Below are 20,877 nucleotides of genomic sequence, written 5' to 3'. Positions count from 1 at the left end.
TATATATATATATATATATATATATATATCAGCCCCATAACAAATAGGCGGAGCTAAATTATGCTAATTATGTAGGTTTGGTAAAGTGGGCGGTACTTTAGGGCAGGGGGTGTGGTAAAACATTTCATGCAAGTAATTGATAGCTGCAAAGTGTCCCTGGAAATTTTTTTCAAATGTTGGCAACTATGGTGGTGCGAGTTGTCCTTGTAAAGGTTATGTGGGGGGCCTGAGCATCCCTTTAAGCCTGAGTGCATTGTGTATGTGTGTGCGTGTTCCATGAAAACTGTGTGCATTGTCCCTTTAAAGGCTGTGTGCCTGCCCCTTTAAGACTGAACATGCCCTGGAAGAGTGCGTGTTTGCACTGTGTGATCTGTCCCTAAAACTACCTTCAGTAAATTGTGTGGATTGGAATGTATGTGCCTACCCCTTTAAGACTGTGGGAATAGTCTTTGTGTGTGGCCTGTGTACTTGGGTGCTTGTGAGTGTCTGGCTTAGTGTGCAGTGAAGCTGCCCTCACTTTTCTCAGTGGTCTGTGCCTATAGCGTGAGATGTATAGATATTTACCAACAGCAGCACTGCTGTATTTGACAAACTGAACTTTCCCCCTATTTGGCCCCTCCCTCTGCCTCTCGTTAAACTGCAATGAATGTGGCTGGAAATCCCCGAGTACTTGGAAATCCCCACGCAATGCAAAAAAAAAAGCAAAACAGAAACATGCTCGGCAGACAGTGGTGTGAATTAGCAGCAATAAGGCAAGGTTTAGCGTTTGAATACATTTTATTTTTAACCCTCTGCTGCTGCTGTAGTTCCATGGAGCCCGGTGTCGTGGCACAACAAGGACATCCCATTGCACTTCAGTAAAGAAAGTCAAGAACTACCCAGGAATCAACAAGAATATTCTTATTTAAAGGTAAGAAAAATGCACCCAGCTGGTTTGTGTGAAGCTTCCAGCATTGGTTTTCAGTTCTGTACAGCCTGTGACTCTCATTGCGTTCTGCAACTTGTGGCGGGGGGTTTGCCATTGTTTAAAGAGGCTTTATTTGGCATAAATATGTATTACAGTCTTAATTTCACTTTTAGTAGAAATTTCATGCGTATAGAATTTTTTCTTTTATATTTTGTTGTTGTTACACTATAACTACAGAATTACAACACCCTTCCTATTTACATTATGATATTGTTATAGGCTGTTGAGTTGTTTGTGGCCACATCCGGATCTTAGACTATGCATTTTTTTTTATCTGATGACCTTATTTTTGGGGGGGTATTTATTTAAATGGTGGAAAAAAATGAATACAAAAGAATTGAGATATGTATTCATGTGAGTGTGTGTGTATGTATATGACTGGCTGCAGTGAAACCCGTAGGATTCAGAATTACCATCCCTGCAACATCATACACAGTGGTTGCTTGACTGGTTTTAAATAATGTATTTTGTATGCATGTTTGCAAAGCAGTGCTTTCTTGTTGATAAACACTAATAAAAAAAAAATACTTGTCCATTGAAAGGTACTTTGTACTAATAATGTATAGCATGCATTTAAAATATGGTTAGCATTATGTGTACACTCAGTAAATGCATGTTTGTGCACAACATATTAACTCTAGGTCAATTGTTTGAAAGGGAAAAAGGTAATTGCAGTGGTTTTATGAACACATTTATTTTTCTCCCACAGGTTAATTTCTGTTTAAAGGTATATTCTACTGCAAAAGTTATATGCTTTGATACATTAGGGCATGTCATTTTGTGCATCCCTGACACTAGTTAATTATGTGTTTAACTCGCCTAAAGGGGTTAAAAACATAGGTACTGTCCAGCAGCTGTTGGGAGCTGCAATTTCTGCAGCTCCTGAGCTGGAATTTACCTAAATGTGTAACCCCTTAGCGTGGGGTTAAACACATAGTTATATAGAGTCAGTAATGCAAACATAACAGGCTCCAGCAAATTAGAGATGCTATTTTTGCATTCAACTTGTCCCTTTAACAAGTACAAGTTTCACTCCATGTGATACACATCATGTGTGTTACATTAAATGACTATTATAGTGTTAAAATGACATTCTTTACTTTGTTAAAACATGTCATTTTATTGCAAGTGACCCTGCAAGACTGTATTTAACTACCGAACATGTGTTAAACACATAGTTAAAGTATTACTCAGGAGCTGCTAAAAACTGCAGGTCCCAAACTTACACAGTGGGTGAGCTAATGAACAGTGACAATTGTGCAGCAGTGTTTTGTGACTAACAAATTAGAGCATGTACTTTTTGCACTATACTCTTTTAACAATATCCTTAGATGCTCTTTTTTCCCCCCCCTCCAAAATTAGCATCCAGAGGTGCTCCTAGACCCTAATGTTTTTTGGATGACTACAGCATTGTCTGCAAACTAAAAATTAAAGGGACGTTTTAAAACTAAAATTACATGTTCTAATTCATTGCGTCATATGATTTTTGCATTCGCAAAAAGAGCTTACTATAGGCATGGAGAGAAATCACCTAAAAGTTTGTTGTTGTTTTTTTTGGAGTATTGTAATTTATGTGTCTCATTTTATCATCCAGAACCTGCATAGTGACATAAACAGCTCTCATGATAACATTTGCCTTTCTACTGAAAAAATAATCTCACCAGACCTAAGAGCTTTAGGGAATTGGGTCCCATATGTTTGCACCCTCTAGATCAGGGCTCGGCAAACCCAGGAGTCCAGGCTCCTAGAATTTTACACCTGGCTCCTGATTTTTGCGGTTATTCTCCATCTATTTATATACTTATACCACTGTTTGGTTTCTAAAAGTATGTCTGGCTCCTAAATTTTAAACAGATTTGTCAACCCCTGCTCTAAATCTATCACTGCTGGTATTTTTTATTTGTTTTATGCTTTAGTGCTGGACAGGCATAGATACACTGTTCATGCACTTGAGTGACAGACATGCACGTGAATAGTGTATTCACATCATTCAGTGTAAGGCTGAGCTTTGAGATTGGCCTAATCTTGCGTTATTTGCAAATGTTGGATTTATTAAACTGCTAAAGCTAGCTTAATGCTGTATTTTTATTTATATATATATATATATATATATATATATAAACAAATGCAAGAGAAGTGGCACACACCAGCAGATCAACACCCCGGTGCACTGCTGTATTACCATGTACAGAGTCACATAGAGATCCATGCTTGGCTCTAGCGCGTTTGTTAGACCCCCCCAAAGCAGGAACAAGAGACAGGGAATTAGATTCAACGCCTTTATATGAGCCAAAACGTTTGGGTCTGGGTCATATAGCAACAGACTAGTTTTTCAAAGCACCTTTTGCGTTTATATAATATGTTTTTAATTCCAAGATTGCCACTGTGCAGTACTTGGTAGTTTATACAACCTCTGAGTGGTGCTTGCTTTATGAAAGGGATATTAAATAGTGCACCTTTAATAAATAAATAAAATAATTTTTTTATATATGTGTGTGTATGTGTGTATATATATATATATATATATATATATATATATATATATATATATATATATATATATATATATAATCTTTGTGTGTGTGTGAATCAAAGTGAACATAAAAAGAAACAGGTTGTGTTTAAAAAGAAAAGAAAAAAAAAGAGCACTTAGAGATACTTGGCATAATCACTGCCTGCAGAGAGATAAAGGATCTGGCTTTTTTTAACTTAAGTTCTAGTGTCACATTATTTTGCAGTCCTGTACTAAGCATGGGCAAGAAACGGACTGGAGCCATTGAAGATGCCTCCTATCAACCACTTTAAAGGTTAAAGGGACACTGAACCCAAATTTTTTCTTTCGTGATTCAGATAGAGTATGCAATTTTAAGCAACTTTCTAATTTACTCCTATTATCAATTTTTCTTCATTCTCTTTCTATCTTTATTTGAAAAAGGCATCTAAGCTATTTTGGTTCAGAACTCTGGACAGCACTTTTTTATTGGTTGAAGAATTTATCCACCAATCAGCAAGGACAACCCAGGTTGTTCATCAAAAATGGGCCAGCGTCTAAACTTTCTTGCATTTCAAATAAAGATACCAAGAGAATGAAGAAAATTTGATAATAGGAGTAAATTAGAAAGTTGCTTAAAATTTCATGCTCTATCTTAATCACGAAAGAAAAAATTTCGGTTCACTGTCCCTTTAAGCGACTCCTTTGCCGTCTGTAGAGACCACAACTCCCTTGTAGGGCTATGACAGGAAGTGATGTCCTCTGCACAAATTAAATTGAAAAAATATATAAATAATAAAGTCCTTTAAAATGATGACACATATCGCAATGATTTATATTAAGTATAACCCACAGCTTTTTTTATTGCAAAAATGAAACCGACTGTTTTATATCTTTTTCATTGGCCCATCAAGCATCAGTGATTATCTTGTGCAATTCATAGAATTACACCTTTTGCCATGCTTACCCTACATTTATGGAGTTAAAAAAATGGCCAAGCAGCCATTTAAAATGCAGTATGTAATACAATTCTGAGGCTATATATCTCCAGAAAATTTTCACTTGAAGTTCCCTTTAATAATATTTGCAATATTACCACATTTAAAGAGGTTGCTTTAACATTAGATTAATATTTGCTCCAAGCTCTTGTCAAGGTAATGAGCATTGAAAAGTATTTCAATGTAGAACAATATCTTAAATCCTGTTATATTTTATACTGTTTTTGACAGAATGTAACGAGGAGAGCTAATTATTGTATATAGACAGTATCATTACATTCTTTAGTTGTTAGCTTCAATACGTGTGTGCTGAGTCAGATGAGAACTTACAAAATGTTGCCTCTACAACATAATGACTGCATTTGTCATATACTGCGGGTGTGTATATGTATGTGTGTGTGTATGTATGTATGTATATATATATATATATATATATATATATATATATTACAATTACAGTTGTGCTCATAAGTTTACATAACCTGGCAGAATTTATGATTTCTTGGCCATTTTTCTGAGAATATGATTAACACAAAAACTTTTCTTTAACTCATGGTTAGTGTTTGGCTGAAGCCATTTATTATCAATCAACTGTGTTTACGCTTTTTAAATCATAATGACAACAGAAACTACCCAAATGACCCTGATCAAAAGTTTACATACCCTGGTGATTTTGGCCTGATAACATGCACACAAGTTGACACAAAGGGGTTTGAATGGCTATTAAAGGTACACATCCTCACCTGTGATCTGTTTGCTTGTAATTAGTGTGTGTGTGTATAAAAGGTTAATAATTTTCTGGACTCCTGACAGACCCTTGCATCTTTCATCCAGTGCTGCACTGACGTTTCTGGATTCTGAGTCATGGGGAAAGAAAAAGAATTGTCAAAGGTTCTGTGGGAAAAAGGTAGTTGAACTGTATAAAACAAGAAAGGGATATAAAATGATATCCAAGGAATTGAGAATGCAAATCAGCAGTGTTCAAACTCTAATCAAGAAGTGGAAAATGAGGCGTTCTGTTTGATAACATACTGCATTCATCTTGCCATCAATTCTGACCAAATTTCCTGTGCCTTTTGTAGCTCACACATCCCCAAAACATCAGCGATCCACCTACGTGTTTCACAGTAGGAATGGTGTACTTTTCATCATAGGCCTTGTTGACTCCTCTCCAAATGTAGCGTTTATGGTTGTGGCCAAAAAGCTAAATTTTGGTCTCATCACTCCAAATGACTTTGTGCCAGAAGGTTTGAGGCTTGTCTCTGTGCTGTTTGGCGTATTGTAAGCGGGATACTTTGTGGCATTTCTTCTGGCGACTCGACCATGCAGCCCATCTTTCTTCAAGTTCTTCCTTATTGTGCATCTTGAAACAGCCACACCACATGTCCTGTATTTCACCTGAAGTTATTTGTGGGTTTATCTTTGCATCCTGAACAATTTTCCTGACAGTTGTGGCTAAAATTTTAGTTGGTCTACCTGACCGTGGTTTGGTTTCAACAAAACCCCTCATTTTCCACTTCGTTATTAGAGTTTGAACACTGCTGATTAGCACTCTCAATTCCTTGGATATCTTTTTATATCACTTTCCTGTTTTATACAGTTCAACTACCTTTTCCCGCAGATCCTTTGACAATTCTTTGGCTTTCCTCATGACTCAGAATCCAGAATCGTCAGTGCAGCACTGGATGAAAGATGCAAGGGTCTGTCTAGAGTCCAGAAACTCATTGACCTTTTATACACACACACTAATTACAAGAAAACAGATCACAGGTTGGATGGTTACCTTTAATAGCCATAGCCATCCAAACCCCTTTGTGTCAACTTGTGTTCATGTTATCAGGCCAAAATCACCAGGGTATGTAAACTTTTGATCAGGGTCATTTGGGTAGTTTCTGTTGTCATTATGATTTAAAAAGGAGTAAACACAGTTGATTAATAATAAATGGCTTCAGCCAAACACTAACCATGAGTGAAAGAAACGTTTTTGTATTATCATTCGTATTCTCTGAAAAATAGCCAAGAAATCATAAATTTAATTGAAAATCAAGTACAAAATCTATTTTTTAATCTGATAACTATATAATTATGTGGGTATCAAGGATGAGAAAACAGTTTGTTATGCAAATTAACTACCTTTTGCGGTTTATATAACTTTGAGATTTAACAATGTTGCACATTTACACACAAATTATTTGCTTTGCATATTGTAGCAGTAATAAAAAAAAATGTGAATATTCTTCCAGAGGCCATACTGTGTGCTTGTGTTTATTAAAGGATTACTTTCTGTTATAATTTTTAATCCAAACAACTAACATATTAAAGTTAATAAACATTAATTAAAACCTACTGACCTATATTTTCTCCAAAACGAAGTTTCATAACGTTCTAAAAGTTATATCTTTTATTCGCCGATGATGTCACGTTATCCTGCCCACTATTTTCAGCACTGCATGTTCAAAATACTTAAACCAATAACTTTGTGTTTAAAGTGCCATTTTGAAACCTAGGTATTGTAAACGGATTGGTACAGAGCAAAAGATACCCACGGAGTGGGTTTGGAAAACAATTACATTTCTGATATACGGTAGAGATATGTTAATGAAATGCTATTGATAAAAAGCGTATTTGGGGTAGTTAGTTAGTAACAGGCATAGAAAATATTTACTTACAGTGGCCCTTTAACTAATTAAATCATTTTAGGCCAGAGTGCTATTTAATGCTCACTCAAGCATTAACTGAGCTAGAAGTAAGCTTTTTGTGCTCATCGGGTTGTGCTCATATTATGAGTTGAACGTAAACTGTTTTCGCTCTTGCGATAACCAGACAAGCGCAAAAAGCTGAACTTAGAATATTATGTGCGCCTTCATGTATTCCCCCATAAAAGTCAGTGGAGAGAAAAAAAACTCATCGCTCTCGTGCAAACCCGATCGCATATTCCCAAGTGCACTATCCCAATATGAATATTTCACATTCCAATTCACATAGAAGAATATTTATTTTTATAAATACATATTCCTACATATATTTGATGATATTTTGGTACAATATATATATATATATATACATATATATATATATATATATATATATATATATATATATATATATATATATATATATACACATACATATACATACACATGATTATATATAGGTATACAAGAGAACCCTCTAAAATAGTTCCTAAAGGACTCTTTACCCCACTCTAGGCAAAAAGATAGATAATCCCTTTATTACCCATTCCCCAGTTTTGCATACCCAACACTGTTATATTAATATACTTTTTACCTCTGTGATTACCTTGTATCTAAGCATTTTTCGGCAGCCCCCTGATCACATGACTTTGTATTTATTATCTATTGACTTGCATTTAGTATTGTGTTTTGCTAAATCTTAAATAACTCTCCGTGCCTGAACACAGTGTTATCTATATGGCCCACATGAACTAGCAGTCTCCTGTTGTGAAAATAAATTAAAAAAGCTTGTTATAAGTGGCAGCCTTTAACGGCTTAGAAATTAGCATATGAGCCTACCCAGGTTTAGTTTCAACTAAGAATGCCAAGAGAACAAAACAAAGTTGATGATAAAAGTATTTTGGAAAGTTGATTAACATTACAAGTCCTATCTGAATAATGAAAATTTAATTTTGACTAGACTGTCCCTTTAATTTAAACAGTATTAAATGTAGTACTAAAATGTCTATTTGTCTGAAGGACAACTTTTACACTCCTAAAAAGTAAGCGTGTCTTAAAGTGACATTAAACCTTTTTTTTTTTTCTTTAATGATTCCGAAAGAGCATGCAATTTTAAAGGGACACTGAACCCAAAATGTTTCTTTCGTGATTCAGATAGAGCATACAATTTTAAGCAACTTTCTAATTTACTCCTATTATCAAATTTTCTTTATTCTCTTGGTATCTTTATTTGAAATGCAAGAATGTAAGTTTAGATGCCGGCCCATTTTTTGTGAACAACCTGGGTTGTCCTTGCTAATTGGTGGATAAATTTATCCACCAATAAGAAAATGCTGTCTATGGTTCTGAACCAAAAAACAAGCTTAGATGCCTTCTTTTTCAAATCAAGATAACGAAGAAAATTTGATAATAGGAGTAAATTAGAAAGTTGCTTAAAATTGCATGCTCTATCTGAATCACGAAAGAATTTTTTTTTGGGTTCAGTGTCCCTTTAAGCAGCTTTCTCATTTGCTCCTATTATCAATTTTTATTCGTTCTCTTGCTATCTTTATTTAAAAAGCCGGAATGTAATGGTAATGGTTAAGAACATGGGTTATGCTTACTTATTTGGTGGCTAAATTTTAGCCACCAATAAGCAAGCACTATCCATGGTGCTGAACCTGAAATGGGTCAGCTGCTATGCTTTACATTCCTACTTTTTAAATAAAGATAGCAAGAGAACGTAGAAAAATTGATAATAGGAGTAAATTAGAAAGTTTATTAAAATCGCATGCTCTATCTGAATCATGAAAGAAAAAAAATTGGGTTTAGTGTCCCTTTAACCCCTTAATGACAACTGACGTACCAGGTACGTCATGCATTAACAAGCAGTTAATGACAATGGACGTACCTGGTACGTCAGTTGTCTAAGAGAGTGCTGGAAGCGATCGCAATCGCTTCCAGCAGCTCTCAGGGTATTGCAGTGATGCCTCCATATGGAGGCATCCTGCAATACCTTTTTAGAAGACTCCGATGCAGAGAGGGCCACTTTGTGGCCCTCTCTGCACCGGTAGCGATGGTGCCGGTTCGTTGGTGGGTGGGAGCGCAACAGGGAGGCGGGTGGGAGGCCCATCGCTACCCGGCATCCGGTTCCTAGAAGTGCAATGTGCACGCCGGGTGCCGGGAGCGTGCGGGGGGCGCGCGTATGCGCATTAGCTGGCCACTGACACCAATGAGGAGGGAAGAGGGGGGGGGGAGATTTTTTTTAAAAATAATATAAAAGGATCTGGGAGGGGGAGGTAGGGGTATTGTGGGGGGCTGCTACACTACAGAAAACCCCAAAAAAAAAGCAAAAGAGCAAAAAATACTTTTGTTTTTGGGCAAATTGGGTACTGGCAGACAGCTGCCAGTACCCAAGATGGCCGCAATTAGATAGGGGAGAGGGTTAGAGAGCTGGGGGGGGGGGGGGGATCATGGAGGTTGGGGCTAAGGCAGGAGTCCATCACAGCTAAAATATTTTATTTTTTTTATAAAAAAAAAAAAAAACTCCTTTTATTTAGTACTGGCAGACTTTCTGCCAGTACTTAAGATGGCGGGGACATTTGTGGGGTGGGGGAGGGAAGAGAGCTGTTTGGGAGGGATCAGGGGGTGGGATGTGTCAGGTGGGAGGCTGATCTCTACCCTAAAGCTAAAATTAACCCTGCAAGCTCCCTACAACCTACATAATTAACCCCTTCACCGCTGGGCCTAATTTACGTGTGGTGCGCAGCAGCATTTAGCGGCCTTCTAATTACCAAAAAGCAATGCCAAAGCCATATAAGTCTGCTATTTCTGAACAAAGGGGATCCCAAAGAAGCTTTTACAACAATTTGTGCCATAATAGCACAAGCTGTTTGTAAATAATTTCAGTGAGAAACCTAAAATTGTGAAAAATGTAAAGTTTTTTTTTTTTTATTTGCTCGCATTTGGCGGTGAAATGGTGGCATAAAATATACCAAAATGTGCCTAGATCAATACTTTGGGTTGTCTTCTAACAAAAAATATATACATGTCAAGGGATATTCAGGTATTCCTGACAGATATCAGGGTTCCAATGTAACTAGCGCTAATTTTGAAAAAAAGTGGTTTGGAAATAGCGAAGTGCTACTTGTATTTATGGCCCTATAACTTGCAAAAAAAGCTAAGAACATGTAAACATTGGGTATTTCTAAACTCAGGACAAAATTTAGAAACTATTTAGCATGGGTGTTTTTTGGTGATTGTAGATGTGTAACAGATTTTGGGGGTCAAAGTTAGAAAAAGTGTGTTTTTTTTTCCATTTTTTCCTCATATTTTATTATTTTTTTTGTAGTAAATTATAAGACATGATGAAAATAATGGTATCTTTAGAAAGTCCATTTAATGGCGAGAAAAACGGTATATAATATGTGTGGGTACAGTAAATGAGTAAGAGGAAAATTACAGCTAAACACAAACACCGCAGAAATGTAAAAATAGCCATTGTCATTAAGGGTAAGAAAATTGAAAAATGGTCCGGTCATTAAGGGGTTAAAGTAAATGTAAATTTTGATTCTAAAGTGCCCGGTTTTAAAAAATTCGATTAAAATCAGGGGCACTTTAATTAATAAAAATTTACATTTCACTCCTGTAGTGAAAAAAAAAAAAAAACTTTTTAATCTTGACAGCAGCTCCAGCTTCCTCCACCTGTTGCAAATCCTCTTCCTGGGTCTAAAATGAGAAATCCGGCTTCCTCCAATCACGGCATTGAATCAGACACTGATTCCCCCGGGGGGGAAGCCGTGATTGGAGGATGACCCATCCATCATTTCTGACATCAGAAATGGCTTGCGAGGACAGGAGGAAGCTGGAGCAGCTGTGAAGATTAAAAGGTACGTTTTTTTTTTTGTTTTTTTTTTCTGTTTTGTTTTGGTTTTTTTAACAGGAGTGAAATGTAAATTTTGATGAATTAAAGTGCCCCTGTTTTTAATCGAATTTTTAAAAACCGTGCACTTTAGCATCAAAATTTACATTCACTTTAAGCTTCCAAGAACAGGAATTAGACAGCACAGTACTTAGGCTAAAAAAAAAATATACACACAGCTATATAATCCAACTTTATTGATTCAACCAACACTGCAAGAATGTTCATAACAATGTTATAAAGGTTATTTTCCATGAGATCATATTGAGAATCACATTTTAAAAAAGAATACCAAGAGAGAGAATTAAATTAGTTTTTTATTTGTTTTTATTTTAATTTTTTAATTTTGCACTGTTTCTGAAAAATGGATGTCTGATTTTGATTCATGTCTTTGTAACCTGTATATGTGTTTGGCATTGTTTTTTATATAATCCACATCATTTTTTTTGTTTTTGCGTCTTATTCAGTTATTTTAAACAAAAATATCTACAACCATTTATTAGAAATTTGTATATTGCAAAACTAACAATGACTTGTAAATAATAATATTGTTTTGAAAGATTATAATGTGCTTTTATCTAAATTTAATATCTGCATTTTTAGTTTTTTCTTTTTTTATGATATACAAACTATTTAAACACCAATGACACTCAGAAAATATATGTAAATTCCAAAATGCAAAACGACTAATCTGACATTTCCATCGGAATCTGTACATGCATGTGACATGCAAATACACCCAGGCTGTCTCTCACATGGTTTCAGTTTTACTTCTTGCTACATGATTTATAAGATAATGTATTTGGAAATTTTTTATTGTAGAGCTAAAAGAAGAAATATTAGCTCCCCCTTATAATGTTTTGGCAATGTCACAATTAATCATTTTCTTGTATAGCAGTTACAAGAGTTTCCCAGAGGTCAGTGCTTCCCTTTATAATTCATGTGATTAAAAATACAATTATTGTTTGTCTTTCTCAGCAAAAAAATATTGTGTGTGCTAAAATCTAGATTAAACTCTATTAAAATAGGATCTTAAAGACCAATTGTGCACTGGTATTAGAAGTGGCCTGCAATGTGAACGCGACCTTGCGTTCACATTGCACGGAAGCGAACGTGCTTCCATAGGTTCCAATGAGAGCCTCTTTCTCTTCTAACACCTGCACACTTTAACCCCTCATAACTGCTTCTTGCAGTTATTTTAATAAAAGGGCTACAATTTTTTTATTTAATAAAAACTACGCTACACTGTATTTTGGTGGCAATTGGGGGGGGGGGGGGCGGCGTATTTTGAAAATTAACCAGAGATCTGATCTCTGGTTAATTTTTGGAGCGCTGATTGCTACTGCGAGCTCACGTTGGCAATAACCAGCCACTTGTAAATTAGCACTCCACTTGTAATCTAGCCCTATAAGGGCAAAAGCATTTGGAAATCCCTACTAATCATTGCGTTCAAGATTTTTCAGGCACTCCCATTGCTTAAAGGTGCATAAAATCCAGCGCAGCTCCATAGATAAACATTTACAGTTCAATGGGTTGTACAGAAGAGCTCAATTACTTTAAACGTGGCACTGTCATAAGATGCCACCAGGGGCGGAACTACCAGTGGTGCAGCAGGTGCAGTGGCACCAGGACTCAAGTGCTGAGGGGGCCCCATGTAGGGGAGCCTTTTATTAGCGCATTCATCCATCCGCCAAATCTTTATACAGCACATCATGTATATAATTGCTATTACTGTTTGCACCAGGGCCCTCTATTGAGTAGGTCCGCTACTGGATGCCACCTTTTGTGGCAAGTCAGTTTGTGAGATTTCTTCCCTACTAGATCTGCCCCAGTCAACGGTAAGTGCTATTATTGTTCAATGGACACATCTAGAAGCAACAGCAGCCCAGCCACTAACTGGTAGACCATGCAAACTCACAAAGCAGGGTTGCTGAGTGCTTATGATCTTGAAAATCACCTGTCATCTGTTTTATCGCTCACTACAGAGATTAAAACTGATTCTGGAAGCAGCTTTAGCATAAGAACTGTGTGTTAGGAGCTTTGTGAAATGAATTTCCATGGCTGAGCAGCTGTACACAAATTGCACATCTACATGCACAAGTCAGCTGGAGTGATGTAAAGCATGCCACCACTGGACTCTGGAGCAGTTGAAACATTTGATTTTTCTGAAATGATAAATGATGTTTCACTAAATGGCAGTTTGATGGAAGAATCTTAGTGTGGCGGATGCCAGGACGATGCTACCTGCTGGAGTGCTTACTGTTAAGTTTGGTGGTGGAGGGATAATGCTCTGGGACTGTTTCTCAGGGTTTAGACTAGGCCCCTTAGTTCCAGTGAAGGTTCATCTTAATGCAACAGGATACAAAGACCTTTTATTCAATTGGGTGCTTCCAACTTTGTGGCAGCAGTTTTGGGACAGCCTTTTCCTGTTCCAGGCTGACTGTGCCTCTGTGCTCAAAGCTAGGTCTATGAAGACCTGGTTTGAGGAGTTTGATGTGGAGGAACTTGAGTGGCCTGCTCAAAGCCCTAACCTCAACTTAATTGAACACTGTTGGGATGAATGGAAACACTGATTGAGAGTTGCAGACCTTCTCGTCTAACATCAGCGCCTGACCTCACACATGCCCTTTTGGTTGATTGTGCACAAATTTCCACAAACACACTCCAACATTTTGTAGAAAGCCTTCCCATAAGAGTGGCTGCTGTTATAGCCACAGGGGGGGGGGGGCTAAGTGCATCCTGGATTTTCGGCACAACTCAATTTTAATGCCCATGGCTTGGAATGGGATGTGATGTCCAACAAGCTAAATTTGTGGGATGATCAGGTGCCCACATACTTTTGGCTGTATAGTGTAGTTACTTCACTTTTGGAGAATGCTTTAAAACAAACAGAGGTTAAAAAATCCCACAGTCAGAAAGGCAGTGCGTCTTTAACTTTACTCCAGGTTCTAATCATTTTGCATGTGGCTAATAAAGATTACTCTTTTTGTGGATATATCAAAGTAAGAAAAAAATGTGAGGAGCCACTGAGCCAGCTGGACACCCTTTACGAACCAGCAATGTGTGTTTGTATAGATAAAGTAAGGAGCCAGAAGCCAAGCTTTTAGAAATGTGGATCCCTGGGTTTCGGGATTTGTCATTACCCTGACCTAATAAATGTTACTATCGTAAATGAGTTTTAAGAGGAGCAATTTTCATTCGTCCAATTCGCCTTCTTGTTGTTATATTGACAGGCTACACGGTGTCTGAGCAAATGTATACTTGGTTTAAAGGGACATAAACCTGCAATAAGGAAATAAGGACATGTGTATGTATATATGTGTTTAGCCCATTCAAAAGGGTTAAATCATTGCCCGGCAAACCCAGGTGCCTTAAAATTAGGCCCTAACACCTCCCAATCCACCAATGGGTGCCCCCCACTGTCAGCCACACCTAAAAATTATCTGGTTACACATGGATCTTTTCTAGGCCTCACAGCTGTGAAATACTAACATTTATTGTGTTCTTATTTAAAGTTAATCCTAGCATTTTTTCCTACAGCAGCCCACGGCTAAAAAATTTTTTTTGGCTAATAGGTGACGTTTTCACCACTTAGCCAATAGCTGTGCGGTAAATCCGGCTTGGCACCCATGGGAGCCGGATTTACCGAACAACTATTGGCTAAGAGGTGAAAACGTCACCTCTTAGCCAAAATATTTTTTAGCCATGCGCTGCTGTAGGAGCTAAGAGCGGCGATCGATTGAATCAAATAAAGGAGCTTTCTACATGAAGTATCTTATACTTCATGAATGGAAGTCCCCTTTATTTGTTTCAATAGTAAACGCTAGGATTTACTTTCAGTTTAATGTATGTGTGCCAATTAGGGATAGCATGTGGGAGTAGCTTCCTGTCACCAGCTGGATAAGCAGTGTATTGCCATTCTGGAGCTGACTTTGACTATGGGTTTAACAATGTTGGGTTTAACATAATTATAGGCAAGCAATAGTGCAATAATAAAACACTTACATTAAACAGTCTGTTACGTTGTTGTAATTTAAAAGAAAGCACTAAGCAGTGGCTTATACGTAATATAAATCATTGCAATATTTATTATTAATTAATTTAAATTGATTTTACCTTTTATTTCTGATCAGTGTCCATTACTTCCTGTCACAGCCCTACAAGGATGCTCTGGTCTACATGTAGCTTATCTAGCATGATGTCCTAAAACTTCCAGAGTTGGTTTAGTATTAAAGGGACGGACAGGCTACACTAGGGATGCACCGAAATTTTGGCTGCAGAAACGTTTTTGCAGAAAATGGCATTTTTGGCAATTTTGGTTTTTCGTTTTTTTTTGCCTGTTATTTTCGGTAAAATTGTGTAGCATATTTCAAATTTGATGCTAGCCTAGAGTTGCTGTTTGAGTTTATGACTTGACTTACTGTTTCTCATATAATAATAGTTTTCTAGGGCTATACTTTATTTGGATAATTGGTATAAAAAAAAAATACTGTTAAATCTGATTCTGTTAAACAGAACAATACAGTATATTGATATTTAATATTGTTGAAAGTAGGGATGTACCAACATTTGGTAGCATAAACATTTTGGCCGAAAATTGCATTATAATTTTTTGCCTGATTTTTTTTTTTTTTTTTTTTTTCTTGGTAAAATTATTGTGTAGCATATTATTGTTTTAAGATATTTTTCTCAAATTTTATTGTTACTTTTTCAATAAAAGTGTGGTTATTTTATTTTATTGGCTTGCAGTTTCGTTTTTCGTTTTTTTTCAGTTTCGGTTTTCGGCTAAGTGCATCCTGGATTTTCGGATTCGGTTTCGGTCCAGAATTTCCATTTCGTCTGTACCAACATTTTTATAGTATAAAAAGATAATCTCTTTATTAACCATTCCCCAGTTTTCCATAACTAACATGGTTATATTAATTCACTTTTTACCTCTGTCATTACCTTGTATCTAAGCATTTGCAGACAGCCTCATTATCTCAGTTCTTTTGATAGACTTGCATTTTAGCCAATTTATGCTGACTCCTAATTAACTCCATGGGAGTGAGCACAATGTTATCTATATGACACACATGAACTAGCGATGCCTAACTGTCAAAATACACTGAGATAAGATGCCTTCAAGTGCTTAGAAATTAGCATATGAGCATACGTAGGTTTAGCTTTCAACAAAGAATACCAAGAAAATAAAGCAAATTTGATGATAAATGTAAATTGGAAAGTTGTTTAAAATTGCATGCTCTATCTGAATCATGGAAGTTTTGATTTTGACTTGACTGAATAGACTAGATAAACAGAGAGTCAGATTTGCTGATGCTTTGAACTGGGAGAATACATTTTAAAAATGTGCCACTCTTGTCACATTGAGAGAACAGTGGCTAACGTGAGAAATTCTAAGTGCTAGTTTTGCAAGAAAAAAAGTAAGTTGTTTGCTGTTTTTTGCACAAATTTATTTCTTTTTGTGTTCACTTTGATTTAACACATTTGTTTTTAAGAAAGGAGCACTGTTTAAAGATCCACTAACACACAAATGTATTAGTCACAAACTTGCGCCAAAGTAAAACACTCTGTCAAACGGGATATACATAAATTCCAATCTGAAAACACACACACACACTCTTTTTCTGCCTGTCAAAGGCTGTCACATACCCATTCCATAACCGCTCCTGCGTATGTTCATTTTGTGTAGTACCTGACTACCCTATCTAATCACATGATGGGCACTTTCATTTTGAAACATTATTACACCCCAAAGCTATGACACTTTATCATCTGTGAATATAGTGACATTTCTTTGGATATGTTTCTTTAGTGTTAATCGATTTATATGACTAATTGCAGTAGGATTGTTTCTCACTGTCCTCATGTAGCCCTGACAGGGTGGATTTTAAAGGGACATTAAACACTTTGAGATGGTAATATAAAATGATAAATTGTATATAATAAAACAACTCTGCAATATACTTTCATTATTTATTTTGTCCTCTTTGCCTGTAATTCCATTCTGAAATTGTGAGCTTTTCAGTTGCTGTTAGAAATGGAAGTGCAGAACACTGTTAAATCCAGCACAACCATTGGCTGCACACTCTAGTGACCTATTTATAACTGACCCTAATTGGCCACAGCAGAGAAGGTAACACAAGTTACAACATGGCAGCTCCCAGTGTTTTATAGACACTAAAACTTTACACTTATTTTGTCACTTCTGAAACAAGTAATGAAACTTTAAAAAATACTTCTACATGTTAGTCATGGACTAATCTTTTCCTTGAATGCATCATTCTTTCTAGCATGTATTTAGTGTTTAATGTCCCTTTAAGGATTACTCATAACTAGAAATGTGCATTTAGACTTTGGACAAATGCACATTCGTTTGAATTTTGCTGAGTCGTTTGAAATATGAACAGCTGAATATATTATCAGACGAAACAGATGAAAAGTGAGGGGAAGGAGATGTATTGTTTTATGTACAGGGGTCTTACCATTCATTTGTCCAATCCTGCCATAGTATAACTAATGACTGACAGCCAATCAGATTTTAGTCATAGGAGTTTAACATTGAAAATAAGGTTATTTTAATTGTTAGAATCCTATATATTATAAGATTTGTGTTAAAGTGTCAGTAAACCTTAAAAATAATGTTATATAATTCTGCACATAGTGCAGAATTATATAACATTATATTAGCCAAACTTTTCAAAACGTAATATTCCCTTTGAATTTAAAAAAAAAAACGGCTGTTTTACAGACCTGCTCTCTGTGCTCTTCTGAGCGGGTCTGTTTTATTCACACAGCGCATCGGGCCAGCTGTATAGTCACAGCCCGGCCCGACCGCGCCATTATACACAGTGCAGCTCGCTCCTGCTGTCAGACAGAGCAGGAGCGAGCTGCACTTAGTGTTATGGCGCGGTCGGGCCGGGCTGTGACTATACAGCTGGCCCGATGCGCTGTGTGAATAAAACAGACCCGCTCAGAAGAGCACAGAGAGCGGGTCTGTAAAACAGCCGGGTTTTTTTTAAATTCAAAGGGAATATTACGTTTTACAAAGTTTGCGCTAATATAATGTTAGTGCAGAATTATATAACATTATTTATTTACTTCATTCTCTTGGTATCCTTTGTTAAAAAACATAACTAGGTAGGCTCAGCTGCAGGAATGCACTATTGGGAGCTAGCAGCTGATTGGTGGCTGCACATTTAGTCCTCTTGTCATTGGCTCACCAGACGTGTTTGGCTACCTCCCAATAGTGCATTGCTGCTCTGGAGCTAAATTTATTTTTGTATAACCCCTATGCAGTTGACAAACACACAGTTATATGCAAGAAACACAAAGCATTTTCTTTTTACACTTTTATTCGATATATGTATAGTATGGGCTCAATTTATCAAGCTGCCTCCTCCCCTACGACTGCAGGTTCTCGCAAGACAGTCAGTATTTAAACAGCAGCCATGAGACTGCTGCTTCCCTACCCTCTTCTCTCTTTCCATTAGTGTCACTTGCTATTTTTTTTTAACCCCCAATTTATTGGTCACTTAAAGGTTCAGATGCAATCAGAGAGACAATACAACACTTAGACCAGTGGTGAAGGTAGCCACTGCATATGAACGTTTGTGTGACCAATAAATTGATACCATTCAATATACCAATCAACTTAGTATGTTTATATGTTAAAGGAATATTAAACCCAAAAATGTTCTTTTGTAATTCAAATAGAGCATATAGTTAAAAAAATATAAACTTACTTCTATTATCAGATTTGCTTTGTTCCCATGTTACCCTTTGTTGAAAATATGCATAGGTAGGTGTCTTAACCCAGGAATTAGTGCTGCCATCTAGTGCACTTGCAAATGTATAACATCTGCCCTATAGTGCTTCAGCCATGTGCATGCTACTGAGCTTAGATCCCTGATTTTCCTCAACATATACCAAGAGAACAAATGAAGTTTGATAATTAGAAGTAAATTAGAAGAATGTATAAAACTGCATGTTTTATTTAATTCATGAAAAAAATATTGTGAGTCTCATGTCACTTTTACTTTCCAGTTTGCACAGTTGTAGAATAACTGCATAAGCCCCACTTACGTTGCCAGCTTCCCTTATCACAACCTTGGGCGCCATATACTAAATGGCGGGCGGACAGCTTCTTAACTCGCGAAGCTGTCCACCTGCCTTCGCTACACACGGGCAGCGGATCTGTTGATCTGCTTGCCCGTATGTATCATTACACACTCATTGGAGTGTGTAATGCCCGCCCCTTCAATCGTGCGACTGAAGGGGCTGCCAATCACCGAGAGCGAGCGTGCTCTCAGTGATTATGCTTCGCCACCTAAGAGGTGGCGTAAGGTGTAGGAAGCAGCGGTCTAATGACCGCTGCTTCTTACATTGCGGGAAGCAGGCTTGCATATGCGAACCTGCCCCGCAAAGGCTCCGGAGCTGTCTACTGCTGTAGTGTTGCTTGACGATTAACTTAAAGGGACATAATCTCCATATCTTAAAGTATTCGAAAGTGATGCTGCATATCTGTAAAAAGCTGACTAGAAAATATTACATGAACATCTCTTCGTAAAAAGGAAGATATTTTACCTCACAATTTACACAGTAGTCACATCCCATTGTCAGACATCCCAACTCTCCCTGAAGTTCAGGGAGTCTCCCTGATTTTAATAGCGGCTCCCTGATGCCAGCAAATGGAATGCAATCTCCCTGAAACTCCAAGTACCATGATCCAATGTGGCCCAAATCTGGAAAAGTGTTTCTTAGAGGAATGCCTTTAGTTGCTGGGACGTTATAGAACCCTCAAAGCATGCACCAGTAACCAAAAAGCCCCCACTTATTTTAATAAAATAAAACACAAATACTACCTTATTTACTGCACGTAAATAAACTTCGTATTCTAAAATATTTAAGCATTCAACAAGCGTAAGATCACTGGAAAATAGGTTTGTTGTATGTGGTTGTGCAATAAAGCTACTTTTTTTTAATGTGACTTTAGTGGGAAGCTACTTTAATGATAAGCCTCTATCTTATTTAGGGTTTCAAGGTGTCCAATATATAACTGGGGGGGGGGGGGGGCGCAGTAGCGGGTGAAGCCACCTCCCCCCCAGTCCATCAGGACTTGGAAGGGAGCGTGCATCGAATATGTCCCTTCTCAATTTATGGAAGTTTACTTCCCTTATTCTATACGTTTAAACAATGTTGTCCTCTTCTTTAAAGTGAATGTCAATTTTGATATTAAAGTACCGTTTTTAAAAAATTCGATTAAAAACAGGGGCACTTTAATTCATCAAAATTTACATTTCACTCGTTGTGAAAATACTTACCTTTTAAACTTGACAGCCGCTCCAGCTTCTCCCGGTCGTTGCAAGCCATTTCTGACATCAGAAATGATGGCTTGGTCATCCTCCAATCACGGCTTCGCCCCCGGGGAATCAGTGTCTGATTAAACGCCCTGATTGGAGGAAGCCGAATTCCTCATTTTAAACCCAGAAAGAGGCTTAAACCCAGAAAGAGGCTGGAGCGGCTGTCAAGATTGAAAGGTAAGTATTTTCACAACACAAGTTAAATGTAAATTTTGATGAATTAAAGTGCCCCTGTTTTTAATCATATTTTTAAAAACCGGGCACTTTAGCATCAAAATTTACATTCACTTTAAAGAGTGGGATATTACATCTACCCATCATCAAGCAATATCTTCAGCCTTCATCCCATCCATAGTCAATTGACACTCAAACAATAATACCCCATTCCTCTATAATGTGTTTGTAATGATAGCTAACACTAAAGAGGAAGACTAAATGGGCACATCTGTCCTCATACTCTTAGAT

General features: G+C 37.1%; 1 protein-coding gene across 1 annotated transcript in view; it reads left to right on the top strand.

Annotated features, from left to right (window-relative positions):
• Positions 1-657: 657 nt before the first annotated feature.
• Positions 658-20,877, top strand: part of TNFAIP3 (TNF alpha induced protein 3) — a 53,536-nt gene continuing 33,316 nt past the window's right edge. The window contains exon 1 of the mRNA XM_053710917.1: positions 658-910. The gene's annotated coding sequence lies outside the window, so the exon portion shown is untranslated. The remainder of the gene's footprint in view (positions 911-20,877) is intronic.

This window comes from Bombina bombina, chromosome 4 (genome assembly GCF_027579735.1).
Source record: "Bombina bombina isolate aBomBom1 chromosome 4, aBomBom1.pri, whole genome shotgun sequence".
Taxonomy (NCBI): Eukaryota; Metazoa; Chordata; class Amphibia; order Anura; family Bombinatoridae; genus Bombina; species Bombina bombina.
This window is presented reverse-complemented; position numbering and strand designations above follow the sequence as displayed.